This window comes from Castor canadensis, chromosome 1 (genome assembly GCF_047511655.1).
Source record: "Castor canadensis chromosome 1, mCasCan1.hap1v2, whole genome shotgun sequence".
NCBI classification, from domain to species: Eukaryota; Metazoa; Chordata; class Mammalia; order Rodentia; family Castoridae; genus Castor; species Castor canadensis.
This window is the reverse complement of record NC_133386.1, coordinates 5323630-5335659: the sequence shown is the minus strand read 5'-3', so window position 1 is coordinate 5335659 and position 12030 is coordinate 5323630. Positions and strand designations below refer to the sequence as shown.

General features: G+C 41.7%; 1 protein-coding gene across 2 annotated transcripts in view; it reads left to right on the top strand.

Moving 5' to 3' along the window:
- Positions 1–12030, top strand: part of Pacrg (parkin coregulated) — a 490523-nt gene that overhangs the window by 447134 nt on the left and 31359 nt on the right. The gene's annotated exons all lie outside the window — the stretch shown is intronic.

Genomic DNA, 12030 nt, shown 5'->3' with positions numbered 1-12030 from the left:
TGCTGCCATCTGACCTCCACCCAGAGCCCCTTCCCCTTCCCCAGTGCTGCCCAGGCAGATTCTGCTGGGGTCTCAACCCGGCCTTTGCCAGCCCCGGCTTCATTTCCTGCCCAGAGCTCCCAGAACGGTCCCGACTGGCCTGGTCCCTTCCACAAAGAACAAAGGCCAGTACTCTGCAATTACTCAAAGCTCGATCTGTAAACTGCTGAGATTTTTTTGCTCCATCTACCCACAGCTCAGCAACTGTACTTGTGCAGCTATTGTCATTCTATTTCTGCTCCTAATTGCCATCTCACTGAAGCTTCAGGAGTTGCCAATCTGTGAGCTCCCTTCAAATGTAAATGTCTTATGCAAATGTCTTCAGGCCGCCGTGGGGCCCTGTGGTCTTCCCTGGATAGTGACAGGAAAAGAATACTGCTGGGATGGCTGAGAAGGCAGACAGTCCCCTGTCCTCCTTATTTCAATGCTGGCTCTTCTGAGATGGCTTCCTGTCCCTACTTCCTCTCCTACTCCAGCAGCTGAATTTAAAGTACTTCCTACAAAGTACTGCTTCTTGGGGTAGCTGCTGCTTAACTCTTTCACATTCGTGCCCGTGGGGACACCAGCATGTTGGGCAGTTCTACTTCCCCAGGGTCTCAGGACCCAGTAGGTGAGGGAAATGATAATTGAATCCAGGAATCTGTAGTTTTTTGGATTGGTTGGTTGGTTGTTTTAACATGGAAAATTACCTTTCTAAACAGTGCCTAGAAATGGATCAGTGGTGTTTAGCAAAACCTTATCAGGATTGATGGAGGCCTGCCATTCCAAACAGAAGACAGTCCTTATGAACAGGTCCTGTCCCTAGAGCCCTCCAGCCTTCCCTCTGTGTCCCAGGCTCCTCTGGTTCCTGTGCCTGAGCTGCCCTCTGCCTTCCGCCACCCTTGCCCCAGCCTCCCTGTCATAGTGCTGGGTGTCAAGGGCACACAGTCCTCCCCCTTGTAGGCATCTCTTGGATTCCAGTAGCAATACAGGTTCTCAGCCTGTATGTTAATCAGTCCTCAAAACCATCAGCTACTTGACTTTGTGCTCACTCTCAGCTGTGCCAGGCGCTCTTCTAAGCAATTTACAGTGTTAATTTATGCACCTCTTTGAGAGGCTTCTATGTTCAGTCTTGTATATTGTTATCTCTGCATATGTAAAAGTTACCACAAGTGTATACAAATGTATCTGTATGATCTAAGATAAACTAAACTCTACATGAAAGTTGAGGGGAAACGCAGAAAATACTGGGAAAAATGGCCACAGCCTATGATGTAGAGCTGTTTGTCTTTCTTTGTTCACACTGTCATTTTATTTTATGTTCCCCACAAAGCTGCTCTATCATTCTGAATTTCAGAGAAGGAAAGGGGAACTAACTCTCCCCTGGAATATCACTTGTGTTCTAAAGTGCTAAAAATACTTTCAAGTGCAATTAGCTTATTAGGAGTCAGAGAACAATGGCAGAGATTGCATCCTTCTCTGCCCACCTCATGGGTCACGGGGAGGAGGCCTGGGTTAGGAAATGCACACTTGCTTTTCGAGCCCAGTAGGAAGAATACCTTTGAGTAAATTCAGGGTGGTTTTGCAATTATCCAACAAATTGATGTCCGATCACGGAGAATCATTCCGATCCACTCAGAAGCGCGACTTCCCTTTCTCCAGGTCTAACAGGGTATCCCAAACTGACACGTTTGTGAAAGTGATTTATGGTTCAGTTCAACCTCAGACATCCCATATGCATGTCAATTATGTCATCCCCTTCACTTACTTCATTACAGACTTGCCTGATTATTCATGTCTCCATACAATCTCTAGCTTCAGTACATTTTTCTCAGGAAAGAAATGGATCACCAGCATGCATAAAACACCGATGTACCTGAAATTGTAAAAAATAAATAAATTTACCTCCTAGGCTCAAGGCCCCAACTTTTAACTCCTTGGATATTTCGCTTTCCCTCACTCACCAGTCTTCATAGACTCATAACTCATGCTGGGGCCTAGGGAAACCAGTGCCACCCCAGAGTCCAGAGTGAGCCAGCTCATTGTGACACCCCACCTCACTCCCTAAGTAACATTAGCCCAGCAGAGCATCCCTCCCAGACTCTATGCGTAGGTGTGAAGGTCCTGCGTGGCCACAGCCTACACGTCCCCTGGACAGCACCACACCAGGGCACACGGTGTGCCAGGGACCAGGACTCCAGGCCAGAGAAAGTCCACGTGAAAGATTGCCATGAATGCCCCTCTCTGATCACAAAAGCTCCTTGAACGTTTCTCCTGTGTAGGTGAAAACTGCAGGAAACACTCACAAGAGGCACACAATTTCTTTTTTCCTTTTTTGATGATATCTGGAACCAAAGACCTAGAGTCAGGTTAAAAATGACATTCTCACTGAAACAATTTATGAAAGGTCTATTACCTAGCAATTTCATATTTGGATGCAATTATGTTAATGTCATTAGTACATTATGAATGCTACTAATATGATTATTGTTTTGTGTGGTATTACAGGAAATTAATTTAAATAGATTTACATATTTTTCAGATAAAGGGCACTGCAAACACGGAAAAATAAAAAGGCTAACATTATTTTGAAAAAAATAAATAAACACTAAGGGAAAGCTGGGTTGTGGCTTAGTTTTTAATACCAACACAGTCTTTATTGTGATTTCTGGTTAATATAAATATTTTGCAAATTGAAAGCGTTTTTCTTGTTTAAGTGAGCATTTTGAATCAACCTCCTGGGCCCCTCAGCAGGGCTTTTAGCTCCATTTTATGACTAAAGGAGTTGATCGTCAAGGGCATAATGAACGAACTCATCCCAAATTACACCAAAGTCCAGACAGTGCAATATTTAAACTCAGATGCCTGTCCACTCATTGTTGGCAAATAGAGTTTTATGGTCAAATCACTTAGGGGTCTAATTAAATGAGGCAGACCTCTGAATACTCTCCTTCCCAGGATTTTGGTGAAAAGAAAGGCTGATTTCCCTTTCAGGAGGCTGTGACATCTCCTGCTTATCCAGAGGAGATGTCATCAGCCTAGGAGCTCAGCCATCCTTCCCCCACATTGTTCAGCATTCATGGTGCACCTGCTCCATGCCAGCCCTGTGCTGTCACACTGCTGCTGGACACCAAGCATGCACACGAAACAACTGCAGGCATTAGTTCCTGTGAGCACTTGGCCAATGCAAACCATAGGCGCCGGCTGAAATGATTCACGGGTGGTCCAGAAAGGCTGCCCAGAGGCAGGATCTATGCTGGGCCTGGGAAGAGATTCCAGACAAGTGGCCACAACCATGGGGCATCTGAGGTTAGGGGAACTGTGGGTGAGACTGGCAGAGGGGGGAAATTTGCCCAGCATATTCAAGGCAAACGTGGATTTCCCCAGCTGGACAATGGGGTACAAATAGATTGGTGATGACTTGCAGATGACCTATAGGCAAGAGAGTGTCACTGAAGGCTTTTAAACACCAGAAATTGACAAGGAGAGAAGCCGCCTTTGTCAAAAGGAACCTGGCAGCTGTGCACAGAAAGAATTGGACAAGGAGGGAGCAAGGGGTCAGGAAACAAGTCTTTTGCAAATATCCAGGCCTAGGGTGAAGGGTTCTGATCCATCCAGGAGGATGGCTGCTGTCCCAGACCCAGGGATATAAAGGAGGAAGCCTCAAATCAGCATTAGGGTATTGTGAGCAAGTCCTGATAATCTGCTATGAAGTGAAAGTGCTCTGTGGACCAGCACTCTGCTTTGCTGGTGCAGCTTCAGCTAGCTGCAAACAGGATCCCAGTGAATGCTGAATGAATGAAGGAACACAAAAGTGAATGCAGCCCTCCTGACTGACAGTGGATATCCTACGTTTACTGCAGGATTCGTCCTGGGGGCTACTCCATTGCTGGTGCTCTGGTCTCCCTGCTCTGTATCCTGTTCCCTGAATAAGGGAGTTTCAATGACAGGTGCTTCCCTGTGCCTCTCAGGAATATGTAGCTTTCCTCTTTCCCTGGAAGCTGGGGAGGACCTCCTTGGGCCCTGTGCCTATGTGCTATAATATGCCAAAGAAATATGAATAGTCTCCAAGTACAGAAACAATAAAAGTAGCATTAATTCCTACCTTATATTGCTTGTTGTGAAGATAAAATAAATTAATAAATATAATTTAGAATAGTCACTGATGTATAAAAACAACAGTGTTAGATATTCTTATTAATAATATTATCATTGTTATTGACCAAACAAGTTGATCTGACTGTTAAATTCCAAATATTTCCATCTAGGTATAAGTTAAATGAAATTTATTGCCAGGCCCTGGTGGCTCATACCTGTAAGCCTAGCTATTCAGGAGGCAGAGATCAGGAGGATCGCAATTTGAAACCAACTTGGGCACATATTTCTCAAGACCCTATCTCAAAAATACCCAACATAATAAGGGCTGGTGGAGTGGCTCAAGAGGTCGTGCCTGCCTAGCAAGTATGAAACCCCAAATTCAAACCCCAGTACCACCAAAGGAAAAAAAAAAAAAAAAAGAAATTTCTTTCAGCAGTACAAATTTTCCTACTGTCTCTTTAAAACAGCATTAATTTCTAAGTAGCTGCTTGGCATATAAATAATCAGGATTAGGTATCACATTGGGATTTTATTTTACTGATTGAAAAAAAGCTTAAATTTTTATATTTAGCATTTACCATAATAGAATGTTTCTCAATTCTGAATCAAAGATTAGAATCATAATGTTTTGACTGCTATATATTTTACTTCTGGAAATAATTTGATCCATAAATTAAAATGGATATTGGTGTATCTCCAATTATTTAGCATTAAAATCATTCTGTCATCATTTTCCAATTATCTGCTCATGAAAAAGTAGTGATAGACCATTTGTGTTTAACTGAATTCGTAGTTGTGTTTGATTAAGATATTTTAAAGCCATTATAAACAGCTTCTTGCATACCTCTTACTGGTGAATTTTTCTACCTGTGCTCTCAAGATGGCTAAAAGCATCAATTAGGAGAGTTACGAAGGGGAAGTGGAAATGTGACCATTCTACTCTTTCAGAACAGATAAAAATACTGTAAAATCAGAAATTAGATTTGGATTTCAAAGCTTACAAGCAAATACGATAGTTATAAATAGGTTATCTTGTGAAGAGGAAACGCAGTATGGTTTAGAACTTAATCCAGTGCAAGGAGAGGGATAATTTTGAGTCATTTGCAAGAGGTTTAGATTAAACTACTTATTTTCTGTGAATCTGAACATTTGCCTGGAGACTTCAAAAGGACAAGACAGGAAGAGGTCAGAAGGGTCAGGACTGAAGGGGTGTGGCGCCGGGGGGCCAGAGGCCTGCAGCTGAGGGACTTTTCCATAATTCTGCATTCACATGCACACCCAACCGTCCGAACCTTATTGTTCCCTGACAGTTATCCATCATTTCCTCCACGCAAAGCAGCACGCTGAGAGTTTGGCATGTGTTATATCTCAGTCCTCTAAACAGCCCATGAATTAACTACTTCTGTGAAAGCTAGGAGTTAATACCTGGCCCATGGTTGCACAGCCAGGTCGGGGTGGCAGTGGACCCACAGATTACAGGGTGATGACTGATGCCTGCACACCGTGCTTCCCTGACAGCTGCAGATGTGGGAACGTCCACGTTTGCTGAGTGCAGTCCTCACACAGTGAGGCTTTACCACATGCTCAGGTTTTCCCCAGAAAAGGTGGGGAGCAACAAGGTGGCCTGCCCAGGACCTGGCAGAGAACCAGGGCTCAGGTCAGGAGAGCTGTGAGACAAGGGGACTGAAGGAGCAAGGGACCCATGGTCCATGGAGCCAGGGGATGCTGGAGAAGTCACTGGGAGAGACATAGCTCCCTGTGAAGGGCACCTCCTGAGGCTTTTGTGCTCACAGACATGGTCTATCTGGCATGCTGTCATCCCTGTGACCAGGAACAGCCACTAAAACCTTCCCTGACCAGTGGCTTCTCCCTCGGCATGGTCCTGTCATAGGGAGCCTCACCTCCTCGTAACTGAATGATTTATCTCAGTTCATTTATGTACCAAGTAACTACCGAATGACTACTAAGAGCCGCAGATCGGGAGTTGCTGGGTTCAGAAGGGAGCCAACCTATGAGAATAGAAGCTACCCTAAGTCTTCCCTTTGCTAGAGTTTATGTACATTCATGGAGCCACCAATTCTATAGAAAGCTACATTCAGTTGTAGCTGAGAGCTGCAGTAGTTCCTTCAGATTACCTCCTGTCGCTTCCATTTTATTAACGAGAATTGCAGAGGACCTGATTTAGATGCTCCATTAAAAAGTCATTGTCTTATTTATCGGTTCTACTTGTATGTGTGAATCTTCAAAAGTGTTTTAAAATAGTTTATTCTTCAAACACATCATGCAAATCCCCATCAATTGTAATCTTTTTAGTCTTGCTAAGCAAGCAAACTTCAACACAGTCCCTAGTAAATTACCACTAATTTCAATTCAGTTCTCTTCAAGGAAAGAGAAAGTTTCTGATGTTTTGCATTTTTTTCAGCAGTAGCAGATCTGAAAGAGAACGCCGAGAAATATTCAGATAAGTTATTTATGCTCCCAAGTCGTTTTTAATTCTGAGGAGAATTTAAAACTAACAGATGACATGCTGATATTTTTCAACATGTGGCCTTAAAATAACATTAAGATAATTTTAAAATAAAGTAAACTGATCTAAATTACATAAAAATGCAGCACACATCAATCTTAAATGAATAAAATGTAAAAGAAAAGCAAAAGTAAGTTATGCTTCAAAAACATTGAAATGTTGTAGAAGATAATCTTCCATTCAAACAATCTGCAACTTAAAAATCTCAAAATTACCTTTTATGTATATAAATGTGTTACTCGCGTTTCTAATCTAAGTAGAAATACTTGCTTTGTCTCCTTCACGAGGCAGTGTTGAGTTCGGTGTGATGCTCATACTTGTTCTGACAGCTAAGTCCTTCCTTACTTTTTTCAGTTGTTCTGTGGTTCTATCAGCTTTGCCAGATTTCATTCTAAATCTCTCAGAGTCATGGTTTTTACCTGCTGGTATGTAGTGTTCACTGTGTTTCATTTTTATCCATGCTTCCTTAAAATCAGGAGATTAGATGAGGGAGTGCTGTGTCGTGTTTCTCTTTCTTACCATGTTCAAAAACCCCGCCCCACCCCCGTAGCTTTCTTGTTGAATTTCCTTTACCACCGGTCCTAATGTGTGTTTCTGGCCGGGGGCAGATAGACCAAGATGATTGATGTCTTCTCGATTTTTCTCAGCTGTTATATCAAATTTTTCAAGCTACCTTCAGCTTTCTGTCACAACCTTCTCGTCTGACAAATGAATTAAAATACTGGTCCTCAAAACAGTTGGTAATTACAGTTGGTAATTCCAGTTTTTAAAAGATTCCATTAAGAAGATCAACCAAAACTGTGCATCTCCTTGAAGAACGCTTAGTAGGAAACCTGCAGCGGCCATGTGAGGAAGGTCTAAGGGAAGGGAACAATGAAAAGATAGAACTTTCTGGCTGGAGCCACTCGTACAGGGACTGATGTCTTTTTTGCCCGCCCAGCATTGGTAGCAGGTGTCTAGTTTTCCTCCAAAGGCCAGCAGTATGTCATCACAAGCAGTTGAGGTAGGACAACCGAGGATACTTCCTGCCCCAGGCCTCTAGGTAAGCGTGTGAACCAGGTCAGGCCAGGTGGATCTGAAGCTTATTGGAGGGTCTCTAGGACTGGAAGTGTTGACCATGGTTCTCTGGATGGTGGGTCCCCACCATCCATATCCCAGAGCCTCCCTAGTTCCTGCCTCCTGTCTGAGACCTGCTTCTTCACTTTTGTCCTTGAATCTTTAAGCCACTTCATTTCTTTCCAGTAAGTTCCTTTTGTAATCGTTATCAAAAGTGAGTTTCCACTTGAGAGCAAAGAACTCAACTGTCACCATCAGTAGAGTAAAGATGCCCCACCTCACCAAGTTAAGGAACCAATGGAAGGCATTCATGGATCTTAAACAAAGTGGTTTGAATATTCATGTGAGAAACTAAATATTGTGGGAGAAACCAAATATTTTAACCTCCAATGTTAAAATAACAGTGTGAGAAAAACAAACCCCCTTCCCTCCGCTCTCTCACCGTGGTACAGGATTTCTCTCTACCAACAAGCAAGCAGTTGTACAGCAGACTCCCGCTGGACACCCCCAATCCCATCAGTTCCGGCATGTCTACCTGGTGGTAGAGTCAGATCCCCCAGGGTGAGGACTCAGTCCCCAATCTTGCCCCTCTCCACTTCAGATGCCCTCACGGGCCTCAGTCTGTTTTCACCTGTGCGCTGACCAACCCGCTTCAAACCCCGTCCTGAGGGTGGATTAATGTGCTCAAGTGACTCAGAGCATTTAGGGAGACACTTTAATTTTTTTCCTTTATTATTGTGATGGGTTGGGTTACATTGTAGCCTTTACACAGGTTCTTGCAATGTAGCAAATATATCATACATGAATTTACCTCCTCTACCCTTCTCCTTCACCCCCTCTCCCAGATTTCTGGAGTAGTTTCAACAGGTATCAGTTTTGCATTTACTTATATATGTATACATTTTTTTGCACCATATTCATCCTCCTACCCCCTTTCCCCAACACCTCCCCCTTCCCATTTGTGCCACCCCTCCCCCCTGGACAGGACTTGTTCTACTCTCCTGTTCTCCAATTTGGTAGGAGAAAAAAGAGAAAAGATAAAATGAAAACCATGACATTTTAGCTTGTTTGAGATAAAGGTAACACAGGGAGTTTCCTTGTGATATTTCCGTGTGTGTATGTATTATAACCACAATTGGTTCATCTCCTCTAATTTTCTTCGTTCTACCTCAGTCCCTTTCTTATGGTTGTTTCAGCCAGTTTAAGAATTCTATATTCATTCTTGTATGGGGAGTACATCAACCCTATTCAAGCTCTTGGTTTCCCTACCCCTCTCCTGTGTGACCTCCCCTTAGTGTGACCAGTGTTTCTTAATATGGCTACATTTGTGTCAGGTCTATAATCCACAAATGAGAGAGAACACGGAGCTCTTGGCCTTCTGAGCCTGGAGGGAAACACTTTCATTTTATCCATTTATTACAAAACCCTTTTTATTTCATTTACCAATTTATTATTATCATCTTGCTTATTCAGTAGATTCTCTGGTTTTCCAGGCATAAAATAAGCATTCTTCAAAATGTCATTGTTTTGCTTCCCCCTTTCCAACTTTTTACCTCAAATTTCTTTTTCTTGCGTCATAGTACTGGCTAGTATCGGTGGTATAATGCTAAGTAATAGTGTGAAAATAATGACAGTGGAACTTCAGTGGGAATACTTGTGACATGTCTCCATTAAGGATGGTTGCCGACTTGTGTACTGACATATATTTTAACCTAAAAGGAAATGTTCTACTCTTTGTATTTTGATTTTATCAGTAATTGTCACTGAATATTGTCCCATGCCTTATCAGCATCTATGGAAATGATCATGCATATTTTTGTTTATATCCTTAATATGATAAATTTTATCAATAGAATTAGTAATAACGAGTCATTCTTACATTTATGGAATAAACTACATTTGGTAATTATGCAGCATACTTTTAGCATGCTGCTGAATTTAGTTTGTTAATAGTTTAAGGTCTATGATGTTAGATTCATAAATGATATTGGCATACTGTTATTTTCTGCACATTTCTTTTTGCTTTGGTATCAAGTTATATTTCCTATGGAAAAAACTGGAAGTGTTTTTCACTTTTTCACCATAAGTTCTGAGAAAAAAAGCACTACAGTTGTGGGCATCTCACGTTCGGGACCTGTGACTTTTAATCAACCTTCTCCATTTCTCCCTTAGAAAGTAGTATTTTTAGATTTTTCCATTCCTTCCAGGGTCGGTTTTGGCAAGTTAAATTTTCATAGAAAACTTTCGATGTGCCCAAATTTCAAATTTATTTGCACAGAATTGGACAAACTAAGGTCCTGTGTCTGTTTTTAATTCTTGCCATTCTTGTTACTTTCACTGTCCTCTTACTCTTTCTTATTTGCACATTCTCCACTTTTTTCTTGCTTAGGTTAACTATCGGTTTATATGTCTTTCTGAATGCTTTTTGTTTCAAAAGCCATCTTTTGAGTTTATTTTGTAGTTCTACTGTTCCGATTTTACAAGTAATCTCAGCTTTTACTTTAAAAAAAAAACTTATGATTTCATTCCATTTATTTTGTTGCTCCTTTCATACTTGTGAGTTAGTTTAACTGTTTATTTTTAAGTAATGCAAAGATTTAAGGTAATGCATTTTTCTCTGAGCATTTTAAGTGGCATCTATCTTATAATTTCTGGTGTGCAGTGTTTTATTATGCTGTTTTCATTTTTTACATTTTAGATTGTATTTCCTCTGACTAAAAGTCATTTTTAAAAAATCAAGTTACTTGGTATCCACCTTGCTTCTGTTAAATATCTTTTTTTTCTACTATTTGATACATTCAAATGACATTCTTTAATCCCCAACTATTGCAAATGAGGCAATCAGCAAATTAACTCTGCTATTTGTCTTCTCCTTCCTTCCTCCCCATGTTTTCTCTTTGTGGTGTCATCTCTGCACTGACAGAGCAGTGTACATTTGTACTGTTTGCCACCCTAATCTCCACATTGCTTTAGTCCTAGTCTTTCAGTTGAACACGCACAACGCAAGCAGTGACCATTTTTGTCATCTCTGGGTTTCTTCAGTTCTGTCCTCGATGAAGGAAAACAGCATTACCCAAAGGTTACGTTTTTTCAGAACTGTTTGACTTTTTGTTTGAAGAACAGTCTTCCTGGATCTAAAATATTTGCCATATTTTATTTTCTTTGGCTTAGATGGTTATTTCTCTACTGTCTTATGACCTTGAAGGTAGCTGCAGAGAATCCGGAAACTAACAAAAAATCATCTCCCTTATAACAGACTTGGTCTTTTTGTCTGGCTGCCCAATTATTTTTCCATATACTTAAAACTCAGTAACATAGGGTATGTGTTGGTTGAAATAAAACAAAGGGCCAGATTTTCAAATTAAGACTCAGAAGAATTGGACACTGATCCTTTGTTGATAAATGAGAAGGTACAAGTAATACCAGTCATAGCCCCGGTTTATTCCCCCATGTACAGCTTGGCTACATCAGGATGCACTCTGACCCAGAGAGAACATTTCAGGTCTCCATGGACATCTGGAAGGTATCACATTCAACTATGAAACATCTCTGCTGTGTAGTCCAAAAACTGGCATTATCTTCTTAGCCATGAAGTCTTCCCTGGATTTGACCTGGCCATTTCCTTTGCTTTGCTGTCTTTCTCCAGAGACATCTAAGGGTAGGGAGGATGAGGTACAAATCCAGACTTTAGCTTCTCATTTCCACCTGGTGCCTTTTCCCTGACCCACAACGTGCTCCTCCAAGATGTGGGTTGCTATAGTCTGAGTGTTTTCATCCTTCCAAAATTCATAATCTCCAATGCAAGGGCACCAAGAGATTTGGCCTTGGAGAGGTGATTAGGTCAAGAGTCTCTGCCTTCGTGAAAAGGGTCAGTGTCCTGATAAAGGAGATCTGAGGAAGCCCCCTTTACCCTCTGTGCTGTGGGCACATAGATGGCAATTCCATCCATGAGGAATGGGCTGCACCAGATGCCAAACCTGCTGCTGCCTTGACCTCCAATGTCCCAGCCTCCAGAACTGTGACCAACAAATTTCTGTCGGTCAAACGTTACCTAGTGCAAGGTATTTGGTTACAGTGTCACACTGGCTAACACATAGGTTCAAGTCTTAGTCTAAGGATAATTTCTTTAATCACAGCCTTCAATGCTTGCTCTGTTTCCTTCTTTAACAGCTCTGATTCTGCATGCTTTTAAAATCTCTGTGCCCTTTTTTCCTATCTCACGGCATCTCCAAGCATTTTAAGTTGTCTATTTCAATTCAATTTTGTTTGATGTTTCTAATTTCTGTTATCTGTGTCTACTGAATTTTTCATAGCTCTGGTCTTCCTTTGCT